Source organism: Dipodomys merriami, unplaced genomic scaffold (genome assembly GCF_024711535.1).
Source record: "Dipodomys merriami isolate MVZ:Mamm:240054 unplaced genomic scaffold, mDipMer1.0.p SCAF_14, whole genome shotgun sequence".
In the NCBI taxonomy this organism is placed as follows: Eukaryota; Metazoa; Chordata; class Mammalia; order Rodentia; family Heteromyidae; genus Dipodomys; species Dipodomys merriami.
Window position 1 is genome coordinate 2,572,001 of NW_027202715.1, and position 6,031 is coordinate 2,578,031.

The following is a 6,031-nucleotide window of genomic DNA, read 5'->3' on the forward strand; positions in this document are numbered from 1 at the left end:
TATCCAATTTTTGAATTCTAGAATCTCATTATTTAAAACAAAACTAGACAGGAACTTACTTTTTTTCTGTGGTTCTGGGTGGGAGGATTTTTACTTTGGTTTTACAAAAACATGATCAAATTAAGCATCCTTCTGATGTTTCAAAAACAAGCGCTTCACTAATTACTCCTGAGTCTAAGATGGTCTATATATCCCTCATTTTACAGCGGCACCAAGAGGTGCCTCCGACCATTAATATGGTCATCAGCAGCACTGAGGCTGGTATCTTCATCTGACCCTCAGGAAAATCTCTGTCATAAAGATGTTCAAGGAGAAACCAACATAAAACATTTATTATTTTTAGAGTTTGTATGAAACTTCAGTGATCATTAATCAGGAAAGTATCACATGTTGCCTCATTTGTGGAAGGCCTGGCAGAAAGCACATGTAAGTTGTGTGATTGCATTAATGTCCCAAGAGGGAATCTCGGAGAGCCTCTATAGCTCAGGTCCTGCCTTCCAGCAGCTTCACAGACAACCTGAGACACCAGGTATGGCAGGTATAAAAAGAGAAGATTGAAAATGTTAACCATCATTTGTACTCAACAAATAATACCTTCTGGTAAGCTTTGGGTTTTTTTTCCTTAAAAAAATGAAACAGCCAGATGTACTCCTGTAATTTAGCATTTAGGGGGCTGAGGTAGTCAGATCAAGAGTTCAAGAAAAGTAAATAAATATATATGGCTTCTGCCTACCAGAAGCTTAGAACTTAAAGTATACTTCAAAATATAGTGAACTTTTTTTTAAAAAATTTAATATGGGTAAAAGGAACCAGACGTTGGTGGCTCACACTTACACTCAGAAGGCTGAGATCTGCGGATTGAGGTTCAAAGCATGAGAAGACAAAACTGGGAGACTTTTATCTATAGTTAACCAGAAAAATTCTGAAAATGGAGGTATGGCTCAAGCAATAGAGCCTTGAGCACAAAAGCTAAGCAAGCGTAAGAGTCCTGAGTTCAAGCCCCAATACTGGCACAAATACGAAGAGGGAAAAAAAGGAAAAGTTTTAAACAAAATAAGATATATAAATGTCCAACAAACATAAAGAGATAGCTCAACATCACTAATCATTAGAGAAAGACAAATCAGAAACATTGCCATGAAATACCATTTCACAGCCATTAAGATGGTTCTTACTTAAAAATCAGAAAATGAAACATGTTGGTGAAGATGTGGAGTTACTGGAACCTTACACTGCTGGGGAGTACGTGAAATAGGACATTCCATATGGAAAACAATATGATGGCTCCTCAGAAAGTTAAACATCAATTTCTCTTCTGTGTATGTGTCCAAAAGAATCGGAAGTAGGAACTCAACCAGGCATTTGTACACTCACGTTCATGACATTATCCATCATGTCCAAAATGCAGGGGCAAGCCAGGTATCCATCAGTAGCCCCTATGTGTCCATCACCAATTCATATTGGTGTGTTGACACAGAGGCAGCCCAGGTGCCCAACAAAGTGTCAATAGAAGGATAGATCCATGTGGTCTATACACAGTGGGATATAATTCAGCCATAAAAGAAAGAAATTCTGAAATGCTGTCACATGGATGACTCTTAAAGATGTGCTAGATGAGATAAGCCAACACAAAAGAGCAAATACTTTTTAATTCCACTTGTATAAACCATCTAGATTAGGGAGACTGGGAATGACTAATGGAAGTAGAGTGTTGATTCAGGAAGAGGCAAAGGTTATGGAGGTAGGTAGTGGTAATGGGTATTCTAGTGAGTGTACTTAATGCCAAACAAATGGCTCCCGTGAGAAATTTTATGTCACATGCATGTATTTACCATAATAAAAAGACAGTAAATTTTCAGTAGTGATAGATCATAGTGAGCATTAAATCTGTTCTTGAGTGTGGTAATATAGTTTTGCTGAGGGAGTAGTAGACTTTTAGAGCTGGAAAAGGAAGGCTTGTGAGTGTGGTCCTCAGGCATCTTGGGAATCACTAGAAATAGGGTTCTCAGCTCAATTTGGATTAGAATCTAGGAATGGAGGGATAATCTGTGTTTAACAATGTAGTGATTCTGATAAGAACCATTGATCTAGACAGACTTTCTCTAAACAGTGAGAAACTGAGGCACAAAAAGGACATCTGCATCACTTCTCACCAGTGAAAGGATCCTGAAATCACATATGTGACTGAGGGACTGTGATTAAGGTAAGTAGAAAAGATGTAACCAGAGATGCTCTTTTTTTGTGAATACATTGTTGGTCAAAGTGCCCTGGTAAGTATGTAGATGTTTTTAAAGACAAATACAGAGGTTTAATAGCATGGCTCATTTCATAGAACACTAGCCAGTGAGCAAAAACATCAGGTACCAAGTTCAAGGTCTGTCTGAGACCTAAAAAATAAAGAAAAGAAAAACATGAGAGCTAGGTGTTGGGGCTCGGCTAGGATTATGCTAGTTACTCAGGAGGCTGAGATCTGAGCATCACAGTTCAAAGCCAATCTAGGCAGGAAAGTCCATGAAACTTACCTCCAATTAACCACCAAAAAAGATGGAAGTAGGGGCTGGGAAGGTGGCTCAGTGGTAGAGCATTTGCCTTGCATGCCTGAGGCCCTGGGTTCAACTCCTCAGCACCACATAAGCAAAAAAGAAAAAAGCTAGAAGTGGTGCTGTGGCTCAAGTGGTAGAGCACTAGCCTTGAGCTGAAGAGCTGAGGGACGGCGCCCAGGCCCAGAGTTCAGGCCCCACAACCAGACCTAAAAAAAAAAAAAAGATGGAAGTAGAGCTGTGGCTCAGGTGGTAGAGCACTAGCCTTGAGCATAAAAGCTCAGAGGCAGCACCTATTCCCTTAGTTCAAGCCCTAAGACTGGCCCAAAAGAAAAGGAAAAACGAGTCAATTCATGCACAGTGGCTCATGCTTGTAATCCCAGCTCCTTAGGATGGGGAGATTTGGAGAAAGGTGATTCAAGGCCAGCTCAAGGCAAAAGTTTGCAAGTCCCAATCTCAACCAATAAAAAGCTGGGTGCAGTGGTGCTTGACTGTCATCCCAGCTACATGGGAAACAAAGAGAAGAATCATGATCCAGGATGACCCTGGTCAAAAACAAGATGGTATTTGAAATAACAAATGCAGAAAAGGCCTGGGGATATGCCTAGCAAATACAAAGCCCTAAATTCAAACCCTAGTATTACCAAAAAGGAAAAATTAAAAATGCCACATGGTAGTGCCAACCTGTCATCCCAACTATTCAGGAGTCTGTGAGGCAAAAACTTTAGACCCTCCTTGAAAAATAACTAAAGCAAAATATGACTAGGAGCATGGCTCAAGTAATAGAACACCTGCCTAACAAATGTGAGGTCCTGTGTTCAATGCCCCATCCTACCAAGAGTCAAAAAAAAAAAAAAAAAGATATAACCGAAATGTCAGGCTTTCTGTAAGACAGATGATTGAGTTTCTTGAAGAAATGACATGGGGTGTGGAGGCTGTTAGAGATCAAAGGAAACAAACATGGCATGACCAAATGCAATGTGCAGAGTAGAGCTTTTTTGAATCCTGACAAACCAGCAACAACAACAAAAATGATTGAAACTACTGAAGAAATTTAAATATTCAGAGAATATTAGACAAAGGATTGTTATTTACTTTCATAGTTGTAACAATGACATCATGATTATGTAAAAAACAAGTCTCTTAGAAATGCATATTAGAGACACTGGAAAATGAACTATACATCTTGTGGGTGGGGACTGGAGGGAAAACCTAGGAGAGAATGAGGGGAGGGGAGACATGGTTCAAAATAATTCTACTCATTACCTGACTCGTGTGTTAGCCCATGTGTACATCACCTTTACAGTAACAATAAAATATAATAAATAGGGCTAGGAAGGTGGCTTAGTGGTAGAGTGCTTGCCTTGCATGCATGAGGCCCTGGGTTCGATTCCTCAGCACCACATAAGCAGAAAAGGCCAGAAGTGGTGCTGTGGCTCAAGTGGTAGAGCACTACTAACCTTGAGCTGAAGAGCTCAGGGACAGCACCCAGGCCCAGAGTTCAGGCCCCACAACCAACAACAACAACAAAAAAGACATATAGACAAATAATAAAAATAAATAAATAAAATAAAATAAATAAAAATTTAAAAAGAAATGCATATTGGTATGTAAATGAAATAAGACCAACAAATGTTGGTAATTATTGCAACTGGATGTTCATTATTGCTTTACTTTTTGGTTTTTTTGTTTTGTTTTGTTTTGGTTTTTGGGGGGTGGTCCGGTCGTGGAGCCTGAAATCTGGGCCTGGGCACTGTCCCTCAGCTCTTCAGCTCAAGGCTAGCACTCTACCACTTGAGCCACAGCGCCACTTCCGGCTTTTTTCTTTTTGCTTATGTGGTGCTGAGGAATTGAACCCAGGGCCTCATGCATGCAAGACAAGTGCTCTACCACTGAGCCACCTTCCCAGCCCCTGCTTTACTTTTTGTATATACTTAAGATTTTTCACCATTAGAAAAAAGACAAGTCCACCCAAAAGGAAAAAATAGAAAGCAGAGGAAAAGAAACTGTCATCCTGGGACTCACATTTGCAGGAGCAAAGGGCTATCTGGTGACAGTCCTTGACACCCAGCAGCAAGTCTGGGTTTATCTCGCACACATCCTCTGCTTCCTTGTGACGCGTACAAAGCATTCAGATGGCTTCTCAGGGACAGGAAATTGTTGTGTTTTCTGTTAAAAGCACTGACACTTTAGCAGCTCTACCCTGCCATGAGACAGTCCCACAGTCACCCATGGTTGCCTTCAAAAGCAATTTAATAAGCCAATGGCTGAATTGCCTGTGTTCTGTTAACATCAGTGAGAAAGTGGCTGACTGCACAGATCAAAGGAAAGAAGCCCCTTAGTAGACTGGAGCTGCTATGGGGGGCCACTTCCCATACTCACTGTCAACATCTCCTGTCTTACTCTAGTAAGCAATAATGTGCTATCAAACTCATGCCCCCAGAAGAGTCCACAATAATTTGTTTCATAAAGACAGTGTTCCTGTCCCAGCCACTAGAAAATCTAGTTATTAGGAAAAGTAACACTGGTGACAGAATTCAGGGCCAAAGAAGCTTAGTGGTGGAAAACTGGATTGGAAGAGAAAATTAATTTCCCCTAGATCTTGATTTAAAATAGTATTAAAAAGTTGAGCACCAGTGGCTCACACCTGTAATCCTAGCTAGTCAGGAGACTGAGATCTGAGGATAGAGATTCAAAACCAGCCCTGGGCAAAAAAAAAAAAAAAAACATTTATGAGACTCTTATCTCCAGTTAACCTGCAGAAAGCCAAAAGTAGAGGTGTGGCTAAGTGCTAGCCTTGAGCAAAAAAATGCCAAGTGGAGTGCAAGGCCTTGAATTTAAGCCCCATATATAAATAAATAAATAATAGTATTTTAAAAGCCAGGCTTTTCATTTCACTCCTTTTTTGCCTTTCTTTTTCACTTTTAGCTCCATTGCTTGCTCATTTTTCAGGTAAGTAAGCTAGCTACTTTATACCTGACAAATCCTTATATTTTCCTTTCTTGATCTAAAAGCAAAACTCTCAATATTGAACTTTCCAGAGTGTTACTAACTTAATGAGTAGTTCTGAATTTTAAGTTTCTATTCTCCATTTTAGTGCAATAGTGAAATAAGACTGAAGCAGCATTGGTCATTTGGGGGAGGAAGGCACTGTGAATACACAGATTGAATTGGCAAAAGCATTTTAAGTTTCTATAAAAAGTTTTGAGACCATGGGGCTGGGAAGGTGGCTTATTGGTAGAGCGCTTGCCTTGCATGCCTGAGGCCCTGGGTTCGATTCCTCAGCACCACATAAGCAAAAAGAAAAAAGCCGGAAGTGGCACTGTCTGTAGCTCAAGTGGTAGAGTGCTAGCCTTGAGCTAAAGAGCTGAGGGACAGCGCCCAGGCTCAGAGTTCAGGCCCAACGACCGGACCCAAAAAAAAAAAAAAAAAAAAAAGTTTTGAGACCAGAGACCATAATAAAAAAGATAGAGAATCTTGGCCCTAGCTTA